Source organism: Gossypium hirsutum, chromosome A05 (assembly GCF_007990345.1).
Source record: "Gossypium hirsutum isolate 1008001.06 chromosome A05, Gossypium_hirsutum_v2.1, whole genome shotgun sequence".
Taxonomy (NCBI): Eukaryota; Viridiplantae; Streptophyta; class Magnoliopsida; order Malvales; family Malvaceae; genus Gossypium; species Gossypium hirsutum.
Genome location: NC_053428.1, coordinates 107494525 through 107511508, shown reverse-complemented (window position 1 = coordinate 107511508; position 16984 = coordinate 107494525). Strand labels below are relative to the sequence as shown.

Genomic DNA, 16984 nt, shown 5'->3' with positions numbered 1-16984 from the left:
ATTTGTGGGAGAGAAGAAAAGATGTTCATCCCATCTTCTTCACCATTGTCTAAGGAAAACCAAAGAGAGGAAGAACTATTCCTCCATTACCGTTCACCATTTCAAGGTATGAAGGTCATTTTCCTTTAATTTTTTGTTGATTCTTAATATTTTACATTAGATAGTCATGATCTATTCCTTAGAATATTGAATTATTAAAGCATGACTTAGATTTCCATAGTTGAGCATACGAGAGATATAAAGAAAGAAGTTGCTAAGTTTAATTCATATAAAATCATGTTGTTAATGAAATGTGTTGACTTGGAGTAGAATGAATTGAATTAGAACTTTATAACCATTATTGAATTCTTAGAGACCCATTTGTAATAAAAGTGAACTTCGGGATTTCATTGTAAAAAAATGATAATGTGAGGTCCCTAGAAAAAAAATTCGAAGTAGGATTTCAATTTTGTTAGAAAAATTGAAAGATGCAAAAAAAAATTATAATAGGGTCTGAAGGAGTATCAAGAGACTTTGTATTCCATGACATTATCATTAGTTTTTTTTTTGACAAAGACATTTGTCATTAGTATTGAATTGCCATTATGGGACCATTTGTTTTTAAATTCATAGTTTTAATTATGGATTTGTATGAATTTTTAGAGAAAGAATTGGAAAGTGTTGGAGTAAGCAAAGGAAAAGATAAAATTGTTGAATAAGCTTTGAAAGAGATTGACTCATTTTATGTTTTGAAAGGTAAGTTCTCATTGAACTTGCTATCTTTTCTTGTTAGTTAATGTGTGCTTTTATTCGATGCAAAACAATTAATCTTTTATGCTTTTTTTTTACATCATTATCATTATTATTATATGAAGTTCTGAACCGATGATAGAGATTGTATTTTAAAATTTTAAAAATATTAAATGTAAAAAATATGAATTTTTTTAATAAAAGTTATTTTAAAGATAAAATGTGAAATTGATATAAACATAAAATTTTAACATATATATTTTATGGCATCATCAATAATTTAATTTTAACAGAAATTGGTAAAGATTTAACATGATTAAACAATTCAATAATATAGATAACAAACATAAATTTAAAAAAAAAGATTGTAGGGAAAGTAAAAATTTAGGGGGAAAACAAAAGGAAAATTTGTTAGGGAGTTTGAAGAAATAAAAGTTTTGAGAAAAAAATAAAAGAAAACAACTTATTTAGTGAAAGATTCAATAAACCGCTAAAGGAAAATAAGTTTTTGTCATAAAGAGTGAAAGGATTAAATGACCACTAAAGGCAAATGTATGAAACTCTTTATGACAAAAACTTATTTAGTGAAAGATTCAATAAACCATTAGGTCATTAATTTTGGAACCACTAATAATGTGTGTTTTTCTCTATAGGGGTTTGAGAAAACGAAAGATCTTAGAGGTAAAAGTCTATTGTTACGAACAAAAAATGGGACAAGTGTGACAATTGAAGCAGTGAGATATGTACATCTTTGTTTTGGTAATTTTAAGAAGATTATTTCAAAAGACCTTTTTTTTATGTACTAAGTTTTTAAAAAAAGATTAACTTCTGTTGCATGTTTATTTAAAGACGGCTTAACCATGACTTTTAATAATATTATTGCAATATTTAAAAATCGTAAACTTATCTATAATGAATGAATGTCAAATAATCTCTATTTTATCAAATCAAATATCTACACATTGCTTGAAATTAAAATTTTGAATAAAAGACTTAAAACTTCTTATTCTAATGATGTCTACCTTTGATGTTTGAGACTTAATCATATTAATTAAGAAAGAATCACTAAACTTGTGAAAGATGACACTTTAAAGTTTGCTTAAGAAAATTGATCTTCCATAATATGAATCTTGCTGTAAAGATAAGATAAATAAGCGCTCTTTTAATTCAAAAGATAATAATTAACGTCTTCAATGCCAAGATACTAATTGACATCTGACACTAAGACCTTAAAAGCATAAGAATGCACCATAATCAAGTTCCTTGAGTCCTTAGTAACCCATTTCTATGAAACAGAAGAATCAACTTTTTTTTACCCTAAACATATATCAACCTGTTTTGGAACAATAAGATAAGCCTTTGACCGATCAATATATTGTGGCCAAATTATCAATAGAGCTTGGATTATTTGATACAAATGATTACCTTATATTGTCTGTTTTTATTTTTCTTGTTTATCTCCTAATATTTTACAAGCTCATACAAAAATGATGATACAAAATACAAAGCTATAGAAAGGAGTAAAGTTGCAAGGAATTGCAGGTAACCTCATAACTGCTAATTTTATTTCTGAAGTAGACTTCAGATACCCTAACATCTGTGAAGCATGATATTTCATATATAAATTTCTTCAGTGTCATTTATTAACAAATATTGAGATTTTGAACTAAACATTTCGGTGATAGAAATATCTAATACCACCGAAATTTAGGTTGATTTATTTCCTAAAATCTCCACAAAGCAACTTGAAACTAGGAAACCGATAGGTAGCTGGTAACTCAATTAATAAACAAAATAATTCGGTTAGACATTTCAGCAAACACATGGCACACCCTCACAAAGTTCAACAATGCCGAATTTAAAAGAGAAAACCCAATTCAGAACTTATATCGCAAAATCAATTCAAAACAGAAGAAATAGAAATGAAAATGAAAATCAAACCTATCATTTAACTTCTCTAACAATTCCCTCATTAGACTCTGGTGAGGTGTCAAGTATGACTGAATCAGGAGTAACACCTTCTTGTTGCTGTTGTTGAGCGCTCATTACTTTCTCCATGTCTCTCAGTCTAGTCCTCATTACATTTGTAACCAAAACTGCAAGACAAAAGGGGTTACATTCGTGCAAAGTTTACAAATATTTGAAGAGATAAAGATAGTAATTTTAAGAGAAAGAGAGAGAGAAATAACTGGCAGCGGTGCCAATGGTCCAGACCCAGAGGATCTTTAAACCAGGGCTTGTTTTCTCTCTCGCCATTTTTCACTTTCTGTTTCAGATTTCTCAAAATGCTTGAGTTCACTGCCTCCCCAAAAGAAAACAATGTCAAACCACGCTTAATTTGATCGGATTGCAAAATGGTTAATTGACTAATAATTTCTTTGTAAGGGGAAATAGTTCAAATATTGTCATACTATCAAATTTAATCTCAACGAATTACCAATATATCAAGTTATTTAATTTTAATTCTAACAACCATAAAGAAAATTTTGTTCAATATTTAAAAAATCAAATAAAAGATACAACTTTCCCTTCTAAGAAAAACCAGATTATTTTCTCACCTGTCATATACGGGTAAATAAAATTCAATTCAATTTTAGAAAATTTTATTTGAATTAAATTAACTCGAATTTATTTTCAAATTTTGAGTTCAAATTGAATTTAATTTTGAAATTTGAATAACTATTAAACTCTTTTATTTCTCTTTCTCCAACCCCTCAAATCCTTTTTATCCCCCTCGCCCCGAATTTTATTTTTTCTTTCATTCTTCTTCAAAACTTTTATCTCCTCTCAAATATTTTTTTCTTTTTACTTTTTTCTCAAAACTTTTATTTCTTCAAACACCATAAAAAAATTTTCTTCTGTTTTCCCATTATTGAATTGTTTAATCATGTTAAATCTTTACCAATTTCTGTTAAAATTGAATTATTAATGATACCATAAAATATATATGTTAAAATTTTATGTTTATATCAATTTCACATTTTATCTCTAAAATAACTTTTATTAAAAAAATTCATATTTTTTACATTTAATATTTTTAAAATTTCAAAATACAATCTCTATCATCGGTTCACAACTTCATATAATAATAATGATAATGATGTAAAAAAAAGCATAAAAGTTTCAGAGACAAGGAGATCGAAAAAACTTTGCAGCTAGAAAAAATTAACTTTGGCCTATTACTTAAAAAGTTCATTGAACCTAGCATGTAATTAGCATCGCGTGCTTCATAATACTAAGAATCAGAGACAGCCCAGTTTATTATCTTTTATAACGTCAGCACCAATTCCACTAAGAAATCAGGATAAAAAAATTAACTTACCCAAGAGTGAGTTTCTCCTTCGAGCTGCAGATATGCAAGACCAAGATCAAAGACGCAAGCATTAAAATCAATTAGTCAGTAATCATATATAACAATTGAAGTTTCTTATAAATAAAAAATTGCACAAAAGGTAAATGCCTTCTTAAGCCCAAATTATTTTTTTTTCTATATTAGTTTACACAGGTGAAATCTCAAAGGAAAAAAAAATATAAACAGTTTTTGAAGGAAGCCCAATGTAAGGAAATAAAGATAAATAAATAAATAAAAACCAAAGAAAAAACTATATAAACAATCACGCAGAAGCGGGCTAAAAAAAACAAAACCTTCCCGGAAAGCACAAATTATTATAAAGTATGGCTCAAGGCAAGAAAATTATTACAAAATAACCTTTTTGCCTTCACAAGAAGAAAAGCCTAAAAAGGAAAAAAGAAACCCCAAGAATTTATGTTTTTTTCCCTATTTAATTAACCTATTTAAATATCATCGGGAATCAAATCAAGAAATTTTCAAACCAAACAAACAGAAAAAAAAGTAAAAAAAAAACTTTAAAGAAATCCCTAGATAATGAAACATGGATCAGGAAATAGATAATGGGGTTGATTTTTGGCGAAAGAAAAGAATAGATCTAAGTTAAAGAAGAAGGAAAAGTGAGGATCGAGAATGAGAGTACCTCATAAACCAAGTCGAAGAAAAGATCAGAGGAGCGGAGAGTCTATTGGATTTGAGAGATTTTTGAGAGAGAAGAAAGAAATCTGACAGAAACTAAAGAGAGAGGAGTGCAATGCTGCACTGCGCTCTGATAGTTTTTAGACATAGATTTTATAGTCGTAAGTAAATAAATAAATAAATAAAATATCATATATCAGGTACTTTATCACCTAAGCATTACAAATATCATTCATTCTTATATCATGTGGGCTTTTTTCATTAATTTTGTATATTCTAATGTTAATTATTAATTATTAAGTATATGAAACTTCAAAAAAGTTAAAAATTTTCATAAAATTTTAAAAAATGGTTAGCTTGGAATTTTAGTTTTTTTTAGAAAATCTTAGAATTTTATGAAATTTTTTATATTTTCTAAGAGGTTTTTGAGCCATAAATTTATTAAAATTTTCATAAAATTCTACTATTTTTTTAGAAAACTTAAAATTCCAAACAAACTTCTTTTTTAATTTTATGAAGAATTTTAAATATTTTTGAAGATTTGCATACTTATGGTTTTAAAAATGTTTTTATAATTAAAATATTAATTATGAATTTTTTAATTTTCTAATTTATAAGATTTTTGGGGTTTTCTATTAAAAAATTTCTCTTTAGAAATTGATTTTGTTGCACAATAATTTTTTTTAAATCTAGCAATTGTGTTATTTACAACATTAAATCTTAACTAAATTAGTACCTATGTTTCGAGGTGGGTAGTTTAAAACGTTTCTTAGCTTTTGATCAAAACGATCTTCTTCATTAATTCTAAACGTTAATCTACTTAGAGTGTACGCTCGAATTTTAAGAATTTATTATACAAAGTAAAAAATGTATTAATATTTTGTGGAATATTAATTTATCTCAAAAGCTAGAAACTGAAAGGACAAACTCTCTAAAATTATAGAAATTTTATTGGAAATAAATCACACGAGATTTTAACAGGGAAATCCTTGCTTAAAGTGGCGTGTATTTGACATAGCTAATAGTCTCTCTATATAGAGAAGAATGCAAGAGTCTCTGTTGAATAATTGTTAAATAAATAATATTATTTTAATAGAAAAAATACAAATATTCCCGTTAGGGGACATATGGGGCAATGACAATAAGTTGTCGCCCGTTGCTACTTAGATAGGTCCTAGGCTTCTCTCCCGTATTGGATATTAATTATATATATTATTTGGTCTTTAAATCAATTCATGTAATTGAATCAACTCAATAACTATTTTTCTATTCCCAAAAATATTATTTATTGAAAATAAATTTACTTAATTTCCTAATTAAATTATTTCATCAACTTAATTTTAATTTTATTAAAATCATCAAATTAAAACCTCTTTTGTATGTATATATTTGTAACGGCCTGTTTTTCGGTTAAGTTAGAAAATTTGGTTTCAAGGCTAAATAATCCAAGTTGAGCTACTTCGAAAATATCTAATTTGAGAAATTATGATATGCATGTAAAAATTAGGAAATATAAGTAGTTAGCAATTAATTAAATACATTACTTAGTATAGTACAAGAACTAAGTTGTAAATGACCAAAACCGAGTGAAATTGAGTTGAATATTTAACTAGGTTCTTAGTGTGAAATTAGGTCAAGGACCCAAATGCAAATAGACTATAGCTAAAACTTATTAGTGGCATGATTCAATCTTAACCTTTAATCATCTCCAACTTAGGTATTATTAAATTATGACCATTAAGTTTAATTTCTAATTAGTTAAATTAAGGTAAATGTATATAATTATAAGCATATTTGTGGGAGAGAAGAAAAGATGTTCATCCCATCTTCTTCTTCACCATTGTCTAAGGAAAACCAAAGAGAGGAAGAACTATTCCTCCATTACCGTCCACCATTTCAAGGTATGAAGGTCATTTTCCTTTAATTTTTTGTTGATCCTTAATATTTTACATTAGATAGTCATGATCTATTCCTTAGAACATTGAATTATTAAAGCATGACTTAGATTTCCATAGTTGAGCATATGAGAGATATAAAGAAAGAAGTTGTTAAGTTTAGTTCATATAAAATCATGTTGTTAATGAAATGTGTTGGCTTGGAGTATATTGAACTGAATTAGAACTTTATAACCATTATTGAATTCTTAGAGACCCATTTGTAATAAAAGTGAACTTCGGGATTTCATTGTAAAAAAATGATAATGTGAGGTCCCTAGAAAAAAAATTCGAAGTAGGATTTCAATTTTGTTAGAAAAATTGAAAGATGCAAAAAAAATTATAATAGGGTCTGAAGGAGTATCAAGAGACTTTGTATTCCATGACATTATCATTAGTTTTTTTTTTTGACAAAGACATTTATCATTAGTATTGAATTGCCATTATGGGACCATTTGTTTTTAAATTCATAGTTTTAATTATGGATTTGTATGAATTTTTAGAGAAAGAATTGGAAAGTGTTGGAGTAAGCAAAGGAAAGGATAAAGTTGTTGAATAAGCTTTGAAAGAGATTGACTCATTTTATGTTTTGAAAGGTAAGTTCTCATTGAACTTGATATCTTTTCTTGTTAGTTGATGTGTGCTTTTATGTGTCATCAAGTTTATAATGTTACTAGTTATAAAACATGTTTAATATTTATTGAACTTAATATTCTTGGCAAGGAGATACTAATGATGGAAGTAAGTTGATGAAATGGTGATATGATCTCATCTATTTGTTGAAATAGAAAATATATCTATGTGCAAAGTGATGTCCTTGTTAAAAAGAGCCAAAACAAATGGCTAGTGATTTACTTATGAATTACATTTATGAATCATTAAGTAAAACATGTAACTGTCGAAACTTGAATATGTTCACTGTAGTGACGTAAAAAATTTTGCTTTTCGGTCGCTAATGGAGGTGATTTAGTGGAAATTTGAAAACCGACTTTCGGTTTTATTAAAAAAAGGGGGTCGCCACCGATCCTTTTTCCTAAGTGTGATCGGACACCTAATAAATCCTCTTTTTTAAAAGAAAATTTTATTTTTGATGAAAAGAAGGCCAAATTTAGGTCTACGTTAAAATCCAGAGAAAAATAGAGTCCGGGAGTCAGTTACGCACGAGGAAGGTATTAGCATCCTCGTGACGCCCAAAATTGGCATCTTATTAAACATGTGTTGTCTTAATTTTTAAAAATACAAGTTCAATCTAAAATTTAATCGTGAACCGATTAAAGAAAACGAAAAGTTTCAAGTTTTTTTGGGTTTTTTTTTAGAAGGATGTCCCGTTTATTATAAGAGCCAACGTGATTCACCCAACATAGCGATGAAATCACGGGCTTGATTTTGAAATCGGGACATTGCCTTATTTATTGAAATTAACTAGGAAACACGAAAAAATGAAAAGATTTATTGTAATAAAAATGCAAGTAATGATATGATAACGAAGAATATTTAAATAAAATATTAGAATAATGATAGCGATGATATTTACAATAAAAGAGAATAAAAAATATTTACAAATAAAAGAAAGAATGAAAGCAAAATACATAATAATATAATAAGGAAATAATATGTTTAATATAAGTACTTAAAATATATCTATATATATGTATGTAGATAATAACAACAGTATTAAAAATAAATAATAATAGTGTTGAAATATGCATAATGGCATTAAAATCTATACACAATACGGTATTTAAAATATATACATAAGATATATAAAACATAGTACTAAAATATAACACATAATATATAAGAATATATATGTAATAAAGTATTAAAAATTTGTATATGATATATATAAAAATATGGTGTTTAAAATACATATATAATATAGTATTCAAGATGTACACATAAGATAGTACAAAAACGTAACTAATATGGTGTAAAATATATACATAATATATATAAAAACATAATATTTTTAAAAATATATACATAATATAATGTTAATATATAGATGCGTAATATGGAGTATAATATATATGTATATTAAAAGAATACATATATGACATACGAATATATTAACAAAAACAATAATATTAAAAACTATTAATAATACTGTATAATATATATATAAGTATTAAGTAAAAATAATAATAATGAAAATAAAAGTAATATTCATAATACATTATATTACGATAGTAAAGTAATAACAATAATGATAATGATAATAATAATCGATAAGTTAAATTAATTAACAATAAAGTGGTAAATAATAAACATAAAAGGAAAGTGTATAATAATATTATTAAAATAAGGTAATTAAAAATATTACTATATAAATATATATATATGTATACATATATAACAAAAACATTCACTATATCAACAATGATAATAATAATAGTAATAATATCAAAATACAAAAAAAAAGAACAATATAATATAATAAAAATGATAAAGTAATTAAAATAATATTATATATAAATGCATATACATATACATGGATAGTAAAAAATATACACTACTATATAATAATAGTAATAATAATAACAACAATAATAATAATAATAATATAGAAATACAAAAAGTAAATATAATATAATAATATTAAAATAAAGTAATTAAAAAAATAATACTATGTATAGATATAAATACATATACGTATGTAAATAAAAAATATACACTAATATATAATAATAATGATAATCAAATAATATTTAAAATAAAATAAAATAGCGAAGATAATACGAAAATAAACTAAAATCTAAAAAAAAAGGACTAAATTTTAAACAAAAACAAAGTTTTGGGGCAATTTTAAAAAGAAATAAAGAAAAAGGATCAAAATGCCACACGCGCATAACCTAGGAGGACCAAAATAGCAAATATTCATTCCCATCAAAACACAGCACATCAGTGGGGACTAAATTGAAAAGCGCTAAAACTTCGGGGCCAAATTAAAAATTAAAAAAGTACTTGATTGCAAAGTAATAAAAAAGCGGAAGGGCTAAAAGCGCAATTAGCCCTTCCATTAAAAAACACGCGGATCTTAGGCGGGTCGGGTCGGGTCGATCCGGTCCAAGTCAAAACGACATCGTTTTGGGGGCTATAAAAGGCCCTTTTTCTTCAAAAAAAATTCATTCTTGCATTTGAAAAGAAAAAAAAAAGGAGAGAGAGAGAGAGGGTGGGTGATTTTCGGCCACAAGGCCGGTCACCGTCCGGTCGCTGGACCGTCGCCGGCCGCAGCCGGAGGCCACCACCGGCCACCGTGTCCGGTGGCCGGAAAATTGAAAAAAGGTATTTTTTATTTTTTTATTTTTTTTATTTTTTATTTTCCTTTTTATTTATTATATATGTATAATAGATTTGGAAGAAAAAGAAAAGAGAAAAATAAAAAAAATTGAAAATGAGAAAATAAATGATAAAGTCGCCTCTTTTAGTGCTTCGATTTGATTCTTTGGTATGGGATCTCTATGTTTTTGATGTTTTTAATCTTTGTTTCGAATATTTCGTGTTTGTATTTAAGAAAAAGTGCCCCCGTTACACTGATTTTCGATTTGGCTTTTATAGCCATGTACATTATTTTTTTATCATTAACTGTCCTCTCTCTTTTGATCTTTGTAGGCGAGTGGGTGTTTGTAACACCCCCTACTAGTATTCCGAGCCTAGAATAGGGTACGAGGCATTACCGAACTTAATATGATCAATCATGTAAAAATCAACCATAAAATTTCTTCTAAATTAAAAAGTTTCATACATATGTTTAACGTCCCTTATATGGGCCTATGGGGCCCAAAACATACATTCAGGGTGGTTCGGGACCAAACCGTAAACATATGAAACTTTTGCAACACTTAGAAAATTTTCACACTTTGGAGAGTCACACGCCCGTGTTTTCAACCCGTGTAACTCTTTGTTTATAACTTCATCACCCTTGTCAGTCGTACACTTCATATAAATAACAAGAAACGTGTATGGGCTCATTTCTCATTAAATTTCTCATATATATACACAATTTCACGTTATGTAATCATACAACATATATCAGCCCTATCTCTGTAATCTAAATATATTTTTATAACAATTTATCTTGATTTCATATTATTTCATATTTAAGCTTAAATAACCAAAGTATTTGAAATATCATCTTTATGCAAATAGTACACATGAGGTATATAATTCCATAATTATGAATAAACACATTTATCAAACATTTTCCATATTCATATACCAATGTCTCATGTCTCCATATATCAATAACCGTCATTTTCATGAATTCCGAGTTCAATTTCATAATTATTTGTCTCGTGTTCAATTTATTCCATGTCGGAACTTTATTCATTAATACGTTTGAATTATCAATACATATGGACAGTACATTCAAGATGAACAATTATATAATCACAAATGAATTCATTTATCAACTAAGTTCTATACTCATATCTTATCAACTCGTACTTCCTGTATCACATAATTCCATGTAACACTTACCAAACTTTGTCAAATTAGTGAACGTCTTATGGAATTGAGTACTTCGTTTACTCGATGTCATAGTTCAACTATGATCTTACATAGATGTTGGTTCTGGTGCTCTAAGTGTAGTATATTCGTTTATAAACTTGTAATTTTTTTTTCTAAATAGATTAGTTAATAAAATAATTCATAAATTACATTAATATTTTTTTGTATAATATCCTCATGTGGTTTTTGCAAGTAAAGCAGAATAAAAGCAAATATTAGCTTAATGGTTATCTAATGTTTAAACTAATACTAAACGGTATTAAGTCATTGCATCATAATACGGGAAGACAACTTATATTAGTAGGCGAACCTAAACATGTCATTACTTTAATCAGAAATTAGCAAATTGATTGAAAAACTAATATGCCGCTTATCAAGTCCAATTGTGAAGATGCTTTGTCTTGAGCATTGGAGTGGATGACTCCCAGAAGATAGAGACATAGATGTGACTGACTGGCCTGACAGTACATAGCACTAAACCTAAGCAGAATAGATCTTGAATCCATTTATGGATTTATTCACTTGTGACATTTATAGTAAGTCATACCTAAATCCTAAATGAATGACAGACTATGTATGTGTAACTTGTATATTTTAATGTAAAAAAAGTCTGAGTTCAAATAGATAAGGAATAGAAAGCTGATGAGTTGAATATACGACTTCTGTAGTATGTAGCGTCATTCACAACAGTGGAATTCATAACCCGAGACATGGGTAAATGATATCCTCTCATTGGCATTACATAGTTGATCAAAAGTAAACGTAACCACAAGCCATTCATCTTTGTGATGAATGGCTTAATTACTATTTTAAAGTAATTGACTTTTCATGAAGGAAGACGTAACGGTTACCATGATATAAAATAGTATCATATTTGGAGAACGAATATTATCTCAAAGAGATTAAGGATATTCTATGAGAGTAATACACTTATAATAAGGTCATTGGCGAACTCAGTCACAATACTATAGTAGAATAACTTTATGTGTAAATGAGTTTATAATTAATAAGTGAAAAGTTAGAATTTAATTATAAATCATTTGAGCCTTAATCACATATTTCCAATCGACTAGCTCGCTGAAACCAAAAATGTATTGCATGTTAAATCAAATGAACAAATTTGGATAAATATGGTAAAGTTAGAAAAATGAGAAATATTTGAAAATGAATATGGTTTTTTTTAAATGGAAATGACCTGAAAAAAGAATTTATAATTTTTTGAATTATTATTTAATTAAATAATTAAATAATTATTATTTAATCGCTCATTACTTTCTCCATGTCTCTCAGTCTAGTCCTCGTTACATTTGTAACCAAAACTGCAAGACAAAAGGGGTTACATTCGTGCAAAGTTTACAAATATTTGAAGAGATAAAGATAGTAATTTTAAGAGAAAGAGAGAGAGAAATAACTGGCAGCGGTGCCGATGGTCCAGACCCAGAGGATCTTCAAACCAGGGCTTGTTTTCTCTCTCGCCATTTTTCACTTTCTGTTTCAGATTTCTCAAAATGCTTGAGTTCACTGCCTCCCCAAAAGAAAACAATGTCAAACCACGCTTAATTTGATCGGATTGCAAAATGGTTAATTGACTAATAATTTCTTTGTAAGGGGAAATAGTTCAAATATTGTCATACTATCAAATTTAATCTCAACGAATTACCAATATATCAAGTTATTTAATTTTAATTCTAACAACCATAAAGAAAATTTTGTTCAATATTTAAAAAATCAAATAAAAGATACAACTTTCCCTTCTAAGTAAAACCAGATTATTTTCTCACCTGTCATATACGGGTAAATAAAATTCAATTCAATTTTAGAAAATTTTATTTGAATTAAATTAACTTGAATTTATTTTCAAATTTTGAGTTCAAATTGAATTTAATTTTGAAATTTGAATAACTAGTAAGCTCTTTTTATCCTTTAAAATAACTTTTATTAAAAAAATTCATATTTTTTACATTTAATATTTTTAAAATTTCAAAATACGATCTCTATCGTCGGTTCACAACTTCATATAATAATGATAATGTGTAAAAAAAAAAGCATAAAAGAGTAATTGTTTTGCATCGAATAAACAATTTACAATTTTTTTAAAAACAACATAATATTATATAATGTCAACATCATTTATAATGATTTTACATATCTCTCTAGTGTTTTTGGGTGTCATTGTCGTTCTAATATTTCTTTTTTAGATACTTTTAATTTATTATTGCTAAAAATTTTCATTCTTTTTATTAATTTTTTTCTTAAATATTACTAATGGGTGCCATTTATACATTTAAACTTAAATTTTAACTGATATATACTCTAACACTAATTAAGTGATAATTAAAAGATAAAATCAAACTCTATTTATATACTTAGAGTTCAATTCAAGTTATAATTTTATTTTATGAGAAATTATTTGGTACACACAGGGGTTTTTAGACTCCACAAGTAAGGTTGGGAGTTGACAAGTGTCCTATAAAGATATAGTAAAATATTTAAAAAAATACTCATATCAATTTTTTAAGACTACGTGTGGAATAAAAAAAGTACACTGTCAGTGTACCAAATACTTACCTTTATTTTATTACGTAAATAAATATGAAAATAAAAAAGTTTACTTATAAAAAATAAAAATAATTCAGAATTTTTTAAAATAATATTTTAACCTTAACTATTAATTATTTTGACTTATATGTAGTGAGTATGCTTAGATTTTTATTCAAGTTATAACTCAATTAGAGTCAATAAAATTATCACAACTTATTTTTAAATAAAGTTATAACTAATAATTTTAAATTAAATTATAAATATTTTTAAATGTTAATTTAGTAATGTGGTAGAAAATGAAGGACATTTTCATCGGTTCAATTTTTTTCAAACTCATGCTTTTATATATATTATAAATTAAAAAATATGTTTATAAAAAAATTTAAAACAAACCTTTTAGGTGTTGGATCATCGGCATGCTCCATGGTGCAGCAAAAAAATATTCCAATGATCATCAACCATGGATTCATATACGATGAACGAATTGAGTTGAAATAATGGTCGAAAATATACCTTTTCAAAACTGAATAAGCGATAAACATCATTGTTGATAGGGTTCCTTTCGGAGATGTTGAATCCAAGTCGCAACAAAAACATCTCGACCTCTAAGTAATTCACCTAGTCAAAGAATGAACAGTAACAAACTCTTGAACTTTTTTAGAAAGTATGGTAAAAATGATTGTTAGACCTTTTGTTTTATTTTTTTTTCTTGGTAACCGAGATTCATAGTCCTTTTATTTTTTCTTTGATATCACATATCAAGAAATAAGCGAGATTATTTCCTTATTTTTAGAGAAACAAATGGAAAGTCAGAATAAAATTATATTATTTCCAAAAGAATACAAATTTCCATGTCTTTTTATATTTTGACCGAAATTATTATAATTATTTATATTAATAATTTCGATAAACTATATTCAATTAATATTTTGTACAAGTTAAATTCATATATTTATTTTATCTATGTTATCTATTTTTGTACAACAAGCTTGTACATATAATGTGTTCAATATTTAACTGTCAAATTAAATTAATTCAATAATTAATTTTATTCATGTGACAACTAAATACAGTACCAATTGTATTTGGATTCTGCTCGCTTCAACTATAGGGTGTGACCCTGTAGGCTCTTGTAACATTAGTAGTAATATTAGAACATTTCTAATATTACAAGCGATGAGTGGTATCTAGTGATGCATTATTGCTACCCAAGTTACAATAAATCGTGATTCGATATAATCTTTCTATGATAATCTTTTTCATGTATTATATCTATTTATTCTTAATATCTAGATTGGACACAAGTTATGGAATAGTCACACTTGTCTAGTTCAATCTCATATTTCTTAATATTCTAAGTAGACTATATAAACAAATAAGTGTGATATCTCATATCAACTTATTCGAGCATAACCATGTATTTCTAGTATCATTCAATTAATAGGCCTAAGATATTACTCTCATTATGTAGGAGGGACAAATCTTATCTTAATCAACAATATCCCTCTACATAGATTGCGACATACCCAATATCAGTCTTTATAGTATAACTTGTTATGGTAAACATTTGACTGTGTCAAAATATACAATTCACTATGTTGGCACAATGATGATCTCAAGTCTTAGGATCATATACATAGTTATCACTATAAGTAAAGTTGTGACTATTACATAATAATCCAAGAAACATACTCATAGCGAGTCAGTCCAGTATGTTGTTCTCTAACACATACTTATGTCTCGATTTTGACATCTCTATGTCAATGACAACACATTGTTATCAATCAACTACACATTAGTCTCAATGCATTATCATTGTTCAAGCCCATAATAATATTTGACTAAGGACCTTTTAAGAATAATCATATTATTCTCAGGACTTCATTATTAACCAATTTATTTGAAACTGAAATGACAATGACAATGCCTTATATTAACAAATAAGATAAAACAAGTATGTGATTACAATCATCTCATGATTGGTCCTATCTTCTCATCCACAATCTTCTCCTTCACTGGCTCCAAAATGTTGATTTTATTTGCTCTTATTTAAAGTCTAGGTTCATAATCAGGGGCAAACCTGCAGAAAGGGCAACCATAAGCTTTGGCCCCATAAAAATGAAAAAAAAAATTATTTAGTCTTTCTAGAAATGATGATATTATAAATTATTGTATGGTAATTTTTAATTTTGGCCCCTAAAATGAAAATAATTCAATTCAGTCCATTTAAAAATGATGAGATCATATATTAATATAGGACAAAATTACATTTTAACTTCTTAAAATTAAATTTCATCCCCACCTAAAAGATATTTGGATTCATTCCTTCCATAATATCATTCTCAGACCCAACCCACCAATTGGTTTCCGTCCTTATGACTAATAGGGTAGTGGACCAAGATCGAATTCAAGTTGTTTAGAACGAAGGGATTAAAACATAACCTAGAACTAAGAAACAAAATAGAATTAGAAAATAAGGAAAATGAAAGCAAAAATAAAGAGAAACAGAGAAGAATGGTTCAATTTAAGAGAGGATAGAAGATTCAAATCGAACTAGGGTTTCTTGAAGCAAACAAACCTTCCTGAACAGCAAGGGTGGTCGAACCTATTAGCTAAAACAAAACAATGAAAGTAGATTGGTTAATATTCAAGAATGAAGCAAAACAAAGCAACAAAAACAACTGAAGCAGCCGGCTTGAAGAAAAAAGAAGATCTAATCAAATCTATGCGTTCTTGATGAATATTTAAGAAGAATCGTGTTGCTTGAAGAGCTCTTGAACTAAAAATCAAACAAACAACAACTAATTAGAAAGGGTCATGTTTTACCCTATTTTTGCTCAATTTGACTTAAAAGAGCTTGAACGACCTTCAATCGCAATCAAATTGTAGGGAATGCCCGGAAATGACCCGAGATACCTTAACAGAGTTTAAAATGATAAATTATAAAATGTAAAAATGAAATGTGAATTAAATTGATTTGAAGTCTAAATGTAGAATCACTTACTTGAGTTACCGAATTAATCCGGGTAAGGGGGTGTTACAAACTTCACCTACTTATTAAAAAAAAGATATATAATTTCATATTTTTAAGAAAAATTATTTGCTACTTAAATGAGAAATGACCTTGAATTTATAATTAAAGGCTGTTAATTTTGAAAATTAATTGAGAGGATAAAATAACATTTTAAAGTAATGGAAATAAAAGAGTGGAATCAACCGATAATAAAATATTAAGTTCTTAGATAAAATAAGTTGTCATTTGAATATAAATAAAAATGTCACC

General features: G+C 27.1%; 1 long non-coding RNA gene across 1 annotated transcript; it reads right to left on the bottom strand.

Moving 5' to 3' along the window:
* Nucleotides 1-2496: 2496 nt before the first annotated feature.
* On the bottom strand, nucleotides 2497-4957 carry LOC121229669 (uncharacterized). The gene is made up of 4 exons (XR_005927588.1): nucleotides 4722-4957; nucleotides 4052-4075; nucleotides 2919-3027; nucleotides 2497-2825 (listed from the first exon to the last, which is right to left on the bottom strand). It is a non-coding gene; the product is annotated as an uncharacterized lncRNA (long non-coding RNA).
* Nucleotides 4958-16984: the final 12027 nt, after the last annotated feature.